The sequence below is a fragment of the Ambystoma mexicanum genome, chromosome 2q (genome assembly GCF_040938575.1).
Source record: "Ambystoma mexicanum isolate Mex_15411 chromosome 2q, UKY_AmexF1_1, whole genome shotgun sequence".
NCBI lineage: Eukaryota > Metazoa > Chordata > Amphibia > Caudata > Ambystomatidae > Ambystoma > Ambystoma mexicanum.
In genome coordinates this window covers 873,809,005-873,824,847 of record NC_090924.1, presented here as the reverse complement: position 1 = coordinate 873,824,847, position 15,843 = coordinate 873,809,005, and positions in this window count along the sequence as shown.

Below are 15,843 nucleotides of genomic sequence, written 5' to 3'. Positions count from 1 at the left end.
GCCATGTCATGCTATGTGCAGGTAAACAAAGTAATCCCCACAACATGACACAAGTGTCACAATGTACAATGTCCCTAATTGAAACTTGCGACACCTGAAATGCTCACAGTAATGCAGGACCAACAACACACTTGAGCAGGTATTTTGCAAAAACACTTATCATCTACTGACCCTCAAAACTACCATTAACATGAAATTACGAATGTAAGGAATTAGTAGTCTCACCACCTGGAAATGCCTGCACTCCCACCACTTCCAACTGTATGGTGTTGCCGCCATGTAGAGTAGTAGGTGCACTGCTGCCAACATGGACCCCATCTCCAATGTAGAGGGCCTTGTGTAGACATGAGGAAAGGACCTGCAAATTAGGAGGTAGACACGGATGATGAGTTACACATCAATGCAACATGCAGTGTACAACACAACAGCAATATGCACTAGGAATGTATACAAAGTATTGACTAGACTGCCCACACATGTAGTGGGAGTCCAATGTCACCATGTACGTCAATGTCACTTGGGCACACCCTTTGCAAGCCCATGGAAACGGGAAGCAGGAGGGGTGTGTGTGACATAAACCCAAGCATCTGAACCAAATACATGACAAGCCTGCATGTGCCCAGCCACAATGCAGCGTATGCCCACGGGAGCCACACAAGGCAACACATTGTCCCAAATAAATAAAATAAATAAATAAATTAAAAACAAAAAAAAATGCCCATTAATGGGCCCGGGGGGGGGGTTGGGGAGGCCACCCAGGAGGTCCGAGGACAGGGTGCACACCAAAACCCACCTGTGTGGATCTTGCGAAAAAAAAAACACCTCCATGGGCACATGGCCCACACGGCTACCCTATTGTGGGAGTATCACTGCTGTCACTATTATCACCCTGTGCAGCTGCATCCGGAGGTGGTTGCACTATGGGAGGCAGCCCACGCAAGGCCCTAGTCTGTTCCTCCATGGCTGCAAGCATGCGGGTGTGGTAGGTCTCGTTCTGGAGGATGAGTGTGCGGAGGTCCCCATGCAACAACTCACGGGATGCCCGGACCTCCGCCCTAGTTGCCTGCATCTCAGCTGAGAGCGTACGGGTGAGACGCTCCAGCTGCTGTTCTGTCCTTCGGTTTGTTGAAGCCTCAAGCTCAACAAGAGTCGTCCTGAGGTGAAGGTGTTCCAGCCTCAGGGCTTCCCTGTGGCCCTGGGACTCTATGGAGATGGCTTCCTGCAGAGTCGCCAGTGCCGCCCGCCTGTCCCTGTTGGACGCCAACATGCCCTGTGTGACTGGCAGATGGAGTCTGTTGCCTGCTGTAGTCGCTCCATCAGCCTTTCGGGGGGGACAATGGAAGAGGCCACCCTATCCATTGCCTGAGCCATCATCTCTGATGATGCTGCCTGTTGGGTTGCCATACCGTAAATGCATTTCTCCCATGCGGTATTGCCAGGTGGCGTACGGCCACCACGTCGGAGGCCACCACACCTGTCTGGGGCAAGGCGAACTGCGCCTTGCTGTGCCGGCACTGCCTGAGGCTGCAGGACTGCATTCCCCCTCTGATCTGCTGGCCCAGGAACAGGATCAGATGTCGCGGAGTGTGACCCTGCATCCATAACCACCAAAGGCGTAGCTGCCAACACTGACATCCCCATTGAGGGTTCTGACCCTGGTGCAGGTGGGTGGGACAGAACAGAATCCCTCCCAGGAACACCCACCTGCGACGGCACGTAGGTCTCATCATCCGAATCAACACCTGAGTACAGATCGGGGGAGGTGCAGCCAGAGACACCCCTTGAGAGCACGACCTGCAGCAGTTGTGGGTTCTCACCCACCACCACACCACGTCCCTCACTGGTGGTCGGTCGGCCCTCGGACCCCTCCTGGGTCTGCACCATCTCCACAACCCCAGCAGTATCACGTGCGTCTTCCCCTGCAAAGACATAAAAGCAAACAAATGGAAACAGGCATTAGCACCATGGCACACAATGAGGGCTGAAAAGCAACAGAACCAGTACTTGATTGACACATGTTCCACATGACTAAAACCCTCCCATGCATGCACCCTCACTGCGTATGAAGGGGAGGCAAATGGCACACATTGATGACACCAAGATGGAAGATGAACACATTTGCTGCATGCTGCCTAGCAGTGGCATCACACATTGGCCTGTGATTGGCAGGTGAAATACACATGCCATCACACAGATGCCATGTACCATTGCTATTGAGTGAAGATGGAGAGGAGGGCAGCACTTATTCATTCAGTCCGGTTCCCTCATGTAATAGCTTTTCTAATTCAAACAGGTCTGATTTTTCACCTGGAGCTGCCAGTCCAAAATGGTCCGATTGCACAGGGACATGTCTAAACAAATGATATCCAGGTAACAAAGTCACTCCACTTTACCATAGCCATGTCAGACAGTGAAAAATAAGCAACAATGTTGGTGCAAGGTGACACTTCAAGGGCAACTGGCATGCTGTTGGGCTATATGTCTACTGTTGGCAGAAGGGATACTGCTATGGCCAAATGCTGCTGCGCAGAATGTATTGCATGAAGCACATGGGTGACCCAAACGACTCAGGCGTACACACCCTCACCTGGCACACACACAGAAGCCCTCACACACACACCATGCACATGCATGACACACACATGCATGTGCACTCACCGGACAATGCCTCATAATCAGGCAGATCTCCCACGCCTTGGATCTGTTCCTCCGTGACGTAGGTCCCAGCGACTGACTCATGTGGAGTGAGTTCCATGTCTTCTACTGGAGACCCACCTCCAGTCACTAGAGTTGCGGCATGACTTGAGGCCAGCTTATTCTTTGCCTTGCGCTTTAGGTCATTCCAGCGCTTATAGCAATCATTGGCTGTGCGCCTCACGATTCCAAGGGCACTTACGATGTCCGCAACGGTCTGCCAGTGTGCCTGGCGTTGTGCAGGTGTGGTCTTGGATCCTGCAACAATGACCATCTCGTTATCATGTGCGGACACATACTCGACAAGTGCATTCAGTTCGGCATCCGTGAAGCTGGGCTTCCTCGACGGGCCGGACTGTGTAGCCGTGTCTGGGGCATCAGCCTGTGCCGGACGAGCACTCTTCCTCTTCCGCTTGGAAGGTGGTGGTGATCCTGAGTGTCCTACGCCGCTCTGGACACTAGGGGCAGGAGCCCTGGTGGACTCTGTATCAGGAGTGTGGGATTGCACACTCAGCATGGGAGTTGGTGCAGGCATTGGCTCAAGTGTAATGGTGTCAGGGGGAATGTCAGCAGGATGGACTAGGACCGACACTGTCCTGGCTGGGTGTGTGAGAGCTGGGGTGGATGGAGCCACAGCTGCCCCTGCAGCCTCTCCACCCTGCCTACTTGGGGCAGCAGATGACCTTGCTGCCCCTGATCCACGTGGCCTGATGACATCAACGTGCACCGGCGCACGTGTCATAGGCCTGTTGACCTGGAAGTCAGCCATGGGGTCAGCCAGGCCTGGTGCCACAATGGGCTGGTCCAACAAGGGCTGAGCATGGATGGTGTCAGCCACATCAGCCTCAACCAGGGGGGGGGGGGATTATGGGTGCCCTTGACTGGTCCTCCACACATGGGGGGACAGGGTCACCCTGCAAGTAACGACCACGTCCCCTACCGGATCCACCACGGCCACCACTTGTGGCTCATCCACCTTTGCCACCCTTACGGATTCCTTGCCTCCCAACCATGGCACTGATGTTAATGTGCGTATGGGAGTGGCTGTAAACTATTGTCCTGGGCAATTGGGGGTCAAAGGGGTTGGGTACCAGATGGTAATTGTACCCTAGTGCTCTAGCAAGGCTGAATGTGACCCCTGGGGAAAGATGACGGGTCATGCAACGCACAGGAAGCCCAAAAAAGGGAGATGACGTGCACGCAACCCCTCCTAGACCACGTGTGCGGAAAAAAAAACCTGCACTACACTGTGGCACCCAGTAACACAAGAATGAGCATATGCGTTTCACACGCAGCCTAGAATGACCTCTGAAGGGGTAGGCTACACACGGGGCAAGCACAGATGTTAGATACGTGCGTGACTCACCGTCTGCCAGGAAAAAGAGCATGAAAAAGAAGCGCGTTTGGTTGGCAACACCCCCGCCAAAAGAAGATTTGTACGCTGTCTGAGGAGACAGGACAACAGTAGAAGGGAACACTGTTTGAGGGAAAAGGCCCAGGAAAACCAGAAAAAGAGAAAAAAGAGAAAAAGCTGTCAGAGGTAAGAGGGAGTACGAACTTGAAACGCCGTGAAGTAAATCGCCTGTGAAACGACAAGAAGTACAGAATTCACCCACTCGCTCTCCACGAAAAGCACGTACAAGGAAATGGTGTTCTACACGTACCTTTTATGCAGGTCCAGCGTCACTTACGCGGCGTGTACGCGCTAGGGCCATTTCCACCAATTACACGCTTTGTCACTGCCGCGTGTACGCGCTAAGGCCATTTCCACCAATTACACGCTTTGTCACTTCTGCGTGTAGGGCCATTTCCACCAATTACACGCTTTGTCACTGTCGCGTGTACGCGCTAAGGCCATTTCCACCAATTGCACGCTTTGTCACTTCTGCGTGTAGGGCCATTTCCACAAATTACACGCTTTGTCACTTCCGCGTGTACGCGCTAAGGCCATTTCCACCAATTACACACTTTGACACTCGGACGTGTCTTTCATTTTTTTAACACGCAACATTTCCAACGTGTGCCCTATTCAACGTGCACGTGACTTCATAGACGCGCATACGCTGGTGACGCGTTTACGCGCTAAGGGCCTTTCCTCAAATTACACGCAGACGTGTTGGATTTTCATGTGCAAAATCACTCCGTATCAAGCTGGCCACGCGTTCACACACGGAAGACAACGCTCCTGCCCAGAAGGCCAAATTACTGCCCCCCAGAGCCCTGAGCACGCTCCCACCTGCCATCTGCAGCTGCCTGACTGCCTGCTGCCCACGTGCCCTGCCATTTGCTGCCTGCACATCAGCCAGGGGTGCTGTTGCTGTGACCACCCCTGCCGGAACCGAAGACTCCCGACTGCTTTTCCATCGCCCCACAGCCCAGCCCCAGGACCTAGTTGCCCACCCACTCCTGCCTCTGGGGTTGCCATGTCGGGCACTGCAACATCTGGCACCAGTGGCAACCCCCGGCCAAGGAGGCAGAGGGGCACCAGCTTCACTGCCACCGAAGTTGGTGTCCTGGTGGCAGTATGATGCCCTCTTCGGAAGGTTGCGCGCCGACAAGGAAGGACGGACTCGGATCTGGATGGACATCGTGACTGCCATCAACGCGGAGGAGGTGACAGTCCGCGACTACGAACGTGTCAGGAAGCGCTGGGAGGACTTCAGGTCCAGGACCCTCAACAAGGCCCGGCGCCTCCTGAAGGCAGCGGATGCTAAGGGGCGCCGGGGCCACTTGTGGGAAGATCAGATGAGGGTCCTGGAACGCATATCCCCAGCGCTCCACATCCAGGTCCTTGAGAAGCAGACCCGTCTGGAGTCGAGCGGTAAGTGTACATGCATACTGATTGTATGCTGTGCGTGTGGTGGTGTGCCAGGAGTGTGCAGGTTGAACATGTATTTTTATGTGGCCAAGTAGGGGGGGGGGGTGTACAGGGCCGTGAGGGTGACACATGCGAGGGGTCTCATGTGTGACACATGGATGGTGCTTGTGTGTGTGTGGGCTTGCATGGCACAGGATGTGGAGGAATGATTGTCAGGTGTGACATGGGTGTCGATCAAAACACTGCGACAGTTGGCGGAGGAGTACACATGCATGCAAGTTTGGTGTTGTGTGTGCATGTGTAGTATACTCCATATGTTGCATGTGATGTGTAGATGACCTTTGGCTGCTCATGCTGTTGTATGTGAATGGATGGTGCTGGCTGTTGCTATATGGCTGTGGTATGGCTCATGTGTGCAAGTTGAAATGACATGTGTGTTGGGGATTGTGATGCCATGTCTGAGGTTTACCAATGCCTCTCATGTATAACTGTCATGTGTGTATGAGTCCATTTTACAGTGCCCTGATGCCTGTGTTTTCTTTCTCCCTGTCTGCAGCGTCAACTGATGAAGAGGGCGGAGAAGGTGCTGTGGAGCACAGCGGCAGGGGTCGCACCACCAGCCGGAGACGCAAGGACCGGATCCCCTCCCAGGTTGTGATCTCGTCGGGGAGTGAGGAGTCCGGTGCCGTGTCCCAGGCCGCAGCTGCCGAGGGGAGGTCCTGTCCCTGCTCCTTTCACTGCATCATCTTGCACCAGCGGGGATGCCTACCTCCAGACCCGTTCTCAGGGAGAGGATTGGCTTACAACACCTGGCCTTCCTCTCCCTGCGGATGTGGCTATCCTGCACCAGGTTGAGCCTGCCAGGGTGGGGTGGCGTTGCGTCAACGGGCCATGCGAGCTGACCTGCAGTCTTTTCATGATGAGTCTGCACGTCTTCTCGCATGGCTCGTTGACCGCGTTGACCCACTGGGACAGCTCACCAGGGCTGGATTCCTCCGTTTCCTGGACCTTGTTCCGACCCCCTTCTCCACAGAACCCCCTATGCCCCAGTCGTCCTCCATGCCATCTTCCCACCCATGTGTCACCTGGGTGCCCTGTGGAGCTGCCTCCGACCGTGCGGCCAGGCTGGTGGACAGCAGATCCCTGCCACAGTCGGGAGTCGGACGTCCAGCAGGGGTGGCCACATCAACGGCTGCACCCCAGCTGGAGGAGGATGTGCAGGCACCATCGGACAGGGCACATGGACAGCAGCAGCTGCAGCAGCAGGAGGCTGTAGGTGGGAGCCACGATAGCTCGGGGCCTTCAACATCGGAGGGGCAGGCATCGGCCAGAGGGCAGGAGGACCCTGGACGGGAAGTGTCTTCCGTGTGCCAGCGGTTGGGCCACGCCATAGATGCGGAGCGGCGGCAGGTGGAAGAGGAGCGGCTCACGATGGTCAGGGCGGAGAACTCCATGCGGAGGGCCCTGAGGCGGGCCGAGTGCCTCGAGGCAATCCGCAGGGAGTTGGAGGTGAACATGTCGGTGTCCCTGCGGACCCTCGGGGCCATGGAACAGGACCGCCTCCGGGACATAGACGAGGAGTTCGATGATGCCCTGGCCCGGAACACCACTAAGTGAGCCGCTGGACTGGCCCGCCGCCATTGTATATAGTTATTTAGTGATAGGTTTCCTTTGTAGATTATTTTTATTTGGAGTCGACGGACACTGCTCCACCTTTTGTATATAGTGCCATTTTAGATAGGTTTTTTGGTAGGTTTCATTTCTTCTCTTGGGAGGATGGACCCTGAATACTTTGAACATAGTTGGATTTTGGATTTGGATATTTTTTTTACTATGAATATTTTTTCCCATGGAGCAATGGTTTTCTATTTCTTTTTTCCCTTCATTTCCTTTTCATGGACTTGAACTTTGGAAGATATTTTTTTGGATTATCATTTATTGATTTTAATTTGAAAAGGGACAGCCAGCTTAATTTTGTTATTTTTTTACTTGTGTATTTTGGTTAATTTTGATTGCCATTGCTGTTGTTTTTAATACATTATTTGGACTTTTTCATTCTTCAATGTGTGGTTTCATCTCATTGTTTTCATGCATGTCATGATATGGGTTTTCAGGTTCACTTGCAACCATTGTGTGTGTGTGAGACACATGTGTTGATTTACATTGTTTCCATTGGAGTAGTATCATGGGCACATGTAATACTTGGTTGTGTCTTTGGGCTGTGGTATCTGGCCATGAGGCACATGCTTGAGGATTGTCAGGGCCTGTGGGCAGGGGGACATGAGTGGGGGCCTGGTGGAGGCTGCCCCGGGATGCTGGGGGGTGGGGGTGGTGGGAGACATGAGTGAGGGCCTGGTGGAGGCTGCCCCTGCACTGCTGGGGGGTGGGGGTGATAGGGGACATGAGTGGGTGCCTGGTGGAGGGTGCCCCTGCACTGCAGGGGGGTGGGGGAGCAGGGGGACATGAGTGGGTGCCTGGTGGAGGGTGCCCCTGGATGCTGGGGGGTGGGGGTGGTGGGAGACATGAGTGGGGGCCTGGCGGAGGCTGCCCATGGTGGGTGGGGGGTGGGGGTGGTGGGAGACATGAGTGGGGGCCTGGTGGAGGCTGCCCCTGCACTGCTGGGGGTGGGGGTGATAGGGGACATGAGTGGGTGCCTGGTGGAGGGTGCCCCTGCACTGCTGGGGGGTGGGGGTGCAGGGGGACATGAGTGGGTGCCTGCTGGAGGGTGCCCCTGCACTGCTGGGGGGTGGGGGTGGTGGAAGACATGAGTGGGGGCCTGGTGGGGGCTGCCCATGGTGGCTGGGGGGTGGGGATGGTGGTAGACATGGGTGGGAGCCTGGTGGAGGCTGCCCCACACTGCTGGGGGGTGGGGGTGGGTGGAGACATGAGTGGGGGCCTGGTGGAGGCTGCCCCTGGTGGCTGGGGGTGGGGGTGGTGGGAAACATGAGTGGGGCCCTGGTGGAGGGTGCTCCTGGATGCTGGGGGGTGGGGGTGGTGGGAGACATGAGTGGGGGCCTGGTGGAGGGTGCCCCTGCACTGCTGGGGGGTGGGGGTGCAGGGGGACATGAGTGGGTGCCTGGTGGAGGGTGCCCCTGGATGCTGGGGGGTGGGGGTGGTGGGAGACATGAGTGGGGGCCTGGTGGAGGCTGCCCCTGGATGCTGGGGGGTGGGGGTGATGTGAGACATGAGTGGGGGCCTGGTGGAGGCTGCCCCTGGTGGCTGTGGGGTGGGGGTGGTAGGAGACATGAGTGGGGGCCTGGTGGAGGGTGCCCCTGCACTGCTGGGGGGGTGGGGGTGCAGGACGATATGAGTGGGGGACTGGTGAAGGCTGCCCCTGCACTCCTGGGGGGTGGGGTGGTGGTAGACATGGGTGGGGGCCTGGTGGAGGGTGCCCCACAGTGCTGGGGTGTGGGGGTGGTGGGAGACATGTGTGGGGGCCTGGTGGAGACTGCCCATGGTGGCTGGGGGGTGGGGATGGTGGTAGACATGAGTGGGGGCCTGGTGGAGGCTGCCCCTGGATGCTGGGGGGTGGGGGTGGTGGGAGACATGAGTGGGGGCCTGGTGGAGGCTGCCCCACAGTGCTGAGGGGTGGGGGTGGTGGGAGACATGAGTGGGGGCCTGGTGGAGGCTGCCCCTGGTGGCTGGGGGGTGGGGTGGTGGGAGACATGAGTGGGGGCCTGGTGGAGGCTGCCCATGGTGGCTGGGGGGTGGGGATGGTGGTAGACATGGGTGGGGGCCTGGTGGAGGCTGCCCCTGGTGGCTGGGGGGTGGGGGGGTGGGAGACATGAGTGGGGGCCTGGTGGAGGCTGCCCCTGGATGCTGGGGGGTGGGGGTGGTGGGAGACATGAGTGGGGGCCTGGTGGAGGCTGCCCCACAGTGCTGGGGGGTGGGGGTGGTGGGAGACATGAATGGGGGCCTGGTGGAGGCTGCCCCTGCACTGCTGGGGGGTGGGGGTGATAGGGAACATGAGTGGGTGCCTGGTGGAGGGTGCCCCTGCACTGCTGGGGGGTGGGGGTGCAGGAGGACATGAGTGGGTGCCTGGTGGAGGGTGCCCCTGGATGCTGGGGGGTGGGGGTGGTGGGAGACATGAGTGGGGGCCTGGCGGAGGCTGCCCATGGTGGGTGGGGGGTGGGGGTGGTGGGAGACATGAGTGGGGGCCTGGTGGAGGGTGCCCCTGCACTGCTGGGGGGTGGGGGTGGTGGAAGACATGAGTTGGACATGAGTGGAGGCCTGGTGGGGGCTGCCCATGGTGGCTGGGGGGTGGGGGTGGTGGTAGACATGAGTGGGGGCCTGGTGGAGGGTGCCCCACAGTGCTGGGGGGTGGGGGTGGTTGGAGACATGAGTGGGGGCCTGGTGGAGGCTGCCCCTGGTGGCTGGGGGTGGGGGTGGTGGGAGACGAGTGGGGGCCTGGTGGAGGCTACCCATGGTGGCTGGGGGGTGGGGATGGTGGTAGACATGGGTGGGAGCCTGGTGGAGGCTGCCCCACACTGCTGGGGGGTGGGAGTGGGTGGGAGACATGAGTGGGGGCCTGGTGGAGGCTGCCCCTGGTGGCTAGGGCGTGGGGGTGGTGGGAGACATGAGTGGGGGCCTGGTGGAGGCTGCCCCTGGATGCTGGGGGGTGGGGGTGGTGGGAGAAATAAGTGGGGGCCTGGTGGAGGGTGCCCCTGCACTGCTGGGGGGTGGGGGTGGTGGAAGACATGAGTTGGACATGAGTGGGGGCCTGGTGGGGGCTGCCCATGGTGGCTGGGGGGTGGGGATGGTGGTAGACATGGGTGGGAGCCTGGTGGAGGCTGCCCCACACTGCTGGGGGGGTGGGGGTGGGTGGGAGACATGAGTGGGGGCCTGGTGGAGGGTGCCCCTGCACTGCTGGGGGGTGGGGGTGCAGGGGGACATGAGTGGGTGCCTGGTGGAGGGTGCCCCTGGATGCTGGGGGGTGGGGGCCTGGCGGAGGCTGCCCATGGTGGGTGGGGGTGGTGTTAGACATGAGTGGGGGCCTGGTGGAGGGTGCCCCTGCACTGCTGGGGGGTGGGGGTGGTGGAAGACATGAGTTGGACATGAGTGGAGGCCTGGTGGGGGCTGCCCATGGTGGCTGGGGGGTGGGGGTGGTGGGATACATGAGTGGGGGCCTGGCGGAGGGTGCCCCTGCACTGCTGGGGGGTGGGGGTGCAGGGGGACATGAGTGGGGGCCTGGTGGAGGCTGCCCCTGCACTGCTGGGGGGTGGGGGTGGTGGTAGACATGGGTGGGGGCCTGGTGGAGGGTGCCCCACAGTGCTGGGGGGTGGGGGTGGTGGGAGACATGAGTGGGGGCCTGGTGGAGGCTGCCCCTGGATGCTGGGGGGTGGGGGTGGTGGGAGACATGAGTGGGGGCCTGGTGGAGGCTGCCCCTGGTGGCTGGGGGGTGGGGGTGGTGGGAGACATGGGTGGGGGCCTGGTGGAGGCTGCCGCACACTGCTGGGGGGGGTGGGGGTGGTGGGAGACATGAGTGGGGGCCTGGTGGAGGGTGCCCCTGGATGCTGGGGGGTGGGGGTGGTGGGAGACATGAGTGGGGGCCTGGTGGAGGCTGCCCCTGGTGGCTGGGGGGTGGGGGTGGTGGGAGACATGAGTGGGGGCCTGGTGGAGGGTGCCCCTGCACTGCTGGGGGGTGGGGGTGCAGGGGGACATGAGTGGGGGCCTGGTGGAGGGTGCCCCTGCACTGCTGGGGGGTGGTGGGAGACATGAGTTGGACATGAGTGGGGCCCTGGTGGTGCTGCCCCTGCACTGCTGGGGGTTGGGGGTGCAGGGGGACATGAGTGGGTGCCTGGTGGAGGGTGCCCCTGGATGCTGGGGGGTGGGGGTGGTGGGAGACATGAGTGGGGGCCTGGTGGAGGCTGCCCCTGGATGCTGGGGGGTGGGGGTGGTGGGAGACATGAGTGGGGGCCTGGTGGAGGCTGCCCCTGGTGGCTGGGGGGTGGGGGTGGTGGGAGACATGAGTGTGGGCCTGGTGGAGGCTGCCCCTGCACTGCTGGGGGGTGGGGGTGGTGGTAGACATGGGTGGGGGCCTGGTGGAGGGTGCCCCACAGTGCTGGGGGGTGGGGGTGGTGGGAGACATGATTGGGGGCCTTGTGGAGGCTGCCCCTGGTGGCTGGGGGGTGGGGGTGCAGGGGGACATGAGTGGGGGCCTGGTGGAGGCTGCCCCTGGTGGCTGGGGGGTGGGGGTGGTGGGAGACATGAGTGGGGGCCTGGTGGAGGGTGCAAAAAGCAGGCGTTAAATCCCCCAACCCGCAAAGGGACCTCGTAGTAAGGCGGTAGGGATTTACCGGTACCGGTATTTTACCGGTACCGGTAAATCCCTAACGCCATCCGTGTAATGAGGCCCTAAGTCATACATGAACTATACAAAACACATTAAATCGAATTCACAGTTCGTACCTCGTGGGTATAGTGAGTCAAGAAGATCGATCCATAAAACGTCCCTTTGTGGCAGTCTTTTATGCATGTCTCCCCCTCTGTTGTCTAATTTAATCTGTTCTAAAATCAACCATTTCAGCTGTGCTACTATGTGTGTCTTGCCTCGATAAAATGCATGGCTTCCGGAGATTTCAAATTCTTAGTACGGAGGTTCGACTTGTGTTCAGTCCACCTTGTCTTAGCTTTCCTCATCATCATGCCTATGTAGTAAAAACCACAAGGACACTTAAGTGCATACACTACATTTGATGAATCACATTTACAAGAATGCTTGAGCCAGATGGCCTTCCCTGCATGTGAATGTGTGATGGTGTTCCTCGGTATTATATTGCCACAATGTTGACAATTGTGGCAGGGCTGTGTTCCCTTGAATTGAATCTTACGTTTTCGGACAGTGGGCATCTCTGCTCACACAAGACTGTTGCGTAGTGCCTTGCTATTTCTATAGGCAAATGTAAGTAGCTGTTGAAACAAACCACTGGCTGTAACTGGGGATCCATTCGGCGCATAGGCCAATTTCTTTGTATGATCTTGTTGATTTTGTGACTTTGAGTGGAATGTGTCGTCACGTAGACAAGTGGTTCACTCCTCTTGGGAGGTTTGGGGGTTATAAGAGTTTCCCTGTCAATTGTTTTAACTTTTTCCACAATGTTAGAGATGAGGTTGGGGCTGTAGCCCCTCTCCCAGAATTTTTTTTGTAGGGATGTGGATTGTCTCTTGTATTCCTCAGTCTCTGAGATATTCCTTCTAAATCTGAGAAATTGACTCAAAGGCACACTGTCAATAGTTCGTTACGGATGGAAGCTAGTGGTAGGTTTCGTGAAAATCCTAGTCGCCAGATTATGGCCCTCACTGTAAATCTCCACATCCAGGAAATTGATAACTGAGTCAATGGTTTGAGTCGTAAATTTGATTCTCAGGTGCATCCTGTTCATCATCCCAAAGAATTCCTGTAACTTTTCTGGGGCACATGTCCAAATGCCAAAAACGGCATCAATGTAATGTACAAAGATGCAAAGGTGATGCATCCATCTCGGTGATGTAAGTACGTGTTCAGTCTCCAAGTAGAACATGTATGTGTTGGCATATGTCAGTGCCATGGCGGCACCCATGCTTGTGCCTGAGAGTTGTAAGAAATATCTATCTTGGAATTTAAAGAAATTGTTCATCAGGACAAGCTTCAATAATGTCAGGACAAAACGTCTGTCACCTTGGCAATTTTCTGACCTTACCAATAAGCATTCGACCGCTTCTATACTTGCTTTGTGCACTATATTGGTGTAGAGGGAGGTCACATACATGGTGAACAGCGTATCTCTACCATTCACAAATGTTGTCTCCTTGAGTCGTCGCAAGAAATGCCTGGTGTCCTTTATGTGGAGGTATCTTGGATCATTGGCTGTAAGATCCTATCCAGGTAGTTGGCCAGGGGTTACAGTAGGCTATCTGTGGCTGCAATGATGGGACGCCCTGGAGGTTTTATGAGTCTCTTATGTATCTTGGGGAGGATCTGGAACACCAGGGTGATAGGGTGTGTATTCTCAAGAAATGTACAGGTTTTGTCTAAGATAACTCCTCTGCTTTCTGCATCATCCAATGCCTCCTGGATTAACAACCGCACTCTCTCGGTCGGGTTAAATTGAATTTCCTTGTATGTCTCTGCATCCATAAATTGTCGTTCTACCTCCTCAAGATAGTCAAGTTTATTCATCAGGACTAGAGCCCCTCCCTTGTCGTCAGGTTTGAAGATAATGTCTGTGTTCTTCAGGTTCTTTAGAGTCTGTCGTTCTCTGCAGGTGAAGTTTCTGTGTCCCTTTGCATTGAAAGGGACTTCCTTGAAGTCTTGCAACACCATTTTCTCGAAGAGAGTGAATACATGATTTTGAATAGGTGGATTGAATGTACTTTTGGGATTAAGCTCCAAGTATTCAGAGGGTTCCTCCAAGGTAGAGCCTCCCTCATGGAAATCGAAGAAGACTTTCAACTTGAGTTTCCTCATTAGCTTGAATAAATCGATCTTCTCTCTCAGTAAATTACTACTATGTTGGGGAACAAATGATAGTCCTTTCCTGACAACATGTAATTCTAAACGCGATAGTGAACAGGAAGAGATATTCACCACTAAGGGCCGATGCACAGCACCACAACCTCAGAGGCCCACTCCCCTACCCCATCGACCCCCAGAACCCCAATGTCTCCAGAGCACTGGTTGCCACTGGACTTGACGACAGCAACAGCTCTCACGTCCCTTTGCCCCCTCATACTCATTCAGAATAGTACTGCATGGATCAACCTGACCCCCAAAGTCCGGGACCGCTTCCCTCCATGCCTGGGATCCCTGCACTGGCTCCCTGTGATGGCATGGACCAATAGCCAGGTCCCCGGCCGCATACACCAGAATATCTGTGCCCTGGTCCCCCATGAGTCACACTGGTACGAGCACATCCACGGCCAGTCACCACCAGCACTCTTCACAGGCACTAGCCCATGGACAACCTTCCCTGAACTAGCCAGGATCTGGACCGCCCAATCCCTCGCACTGTACTCCCTTGCCCCTTTTGCCTCCTGCAACTGCCCCTGTTGCTGCCGTGATCAGCCCCTTGTGTCCACCACCCCCTGCACTACACCCCCTCCCGTCCTGGTACCCACAGCCCTCCCTTCCCAGCACGACATTGTGCCCTGCACTTGCACAGTAGCCATAATACATGGCCCAGTACGGCTGCATCTGCTAATTTCTCAGCTCATGCACACCATCTTGTTGGTGGTGCCTGGTGACACTTGTGTATATGCGCCACACCATTCAAAAATCCCTGAACTGTATGCAGCATGCACAGGCATCATGTGAGATGCCGACTGAACAGCATGTAGCAAAGCCATTCGATGGCGCAGAGGTGACTAACGGCATGCCCATCTCTCCCCCACAGGCACGTCCTCTGACAGTGAACAAGCTGGCCCTAGCACCCCAAGGGCAGCCCCACAGAGGAGGAGAGTGATGCAATGCCACAACACAGCAGAGACAACAGCAGCCACTGCCACCACTCCTGCTGCTCCCACAGTGTTAACTACAGCAGCCACTGCAACCACTCCAACTGCTCCCACAGTGGCAACTACGGCAGCCCCTGCAGCAACTTTAGATGACCTAAGAGGGGCCTCAACAGGACAGCCATCCTCTACTCCCCACGAGGCATACATGTACATGGATGCATCCACAGACGAGGATGTCATGCAGGAGGCTGGGGACACAACGGACGAGACCTCCGAGCACATTCCCGATCACTGTCCCACATTCAGCCCCCATGGCCTTCCCAGCCCGCCGCCACCACCCATCCCCAACATCAGGGACATGGATGCACAACTACTGCGCATAGAAGAAAGTCATGAACAGATGGTGGGACTCGTGCGCCAGCACACTGAAGAGGGTCATTTGATGTGGGAGGAGACACAGTTGATCCGCGAGAGCATGTAGGCCACTGGTCGGCAATGTGCACGTGCCCGGGTTCGGTCAACTTGCACAAGTGTCCTGCTGGCACAGAGGGTCCGGGAGGGAAATGAGGCTGTCTCTGCAATGGCCGAGTGCCTCGCCCTTTGCCTGTGTGCGGCCCTGGAATGCAGGGAAATGGCCGGATCTGACACACCCTCTACAAGCACCACACTTACCGGCTCCCAACAGAGCAGCCCGAGGCACCAATCCCAGCGCCTGTCAGCCTTGCCACGGAAGGGCATTGCATGTGAAAAAAAGCCACAGAAGTGATCCTGGCACACAAGTGCAGTGACACTGCAGCTCACTAGAAGATGTTGAGGTGTTGGGGAGAGATAGTTGGGGAGGGGCTGGTGGGGAGGTATAGTTGTGGAGGGGGTGGTGGGGAGGGATAGTTGGGGAGGGG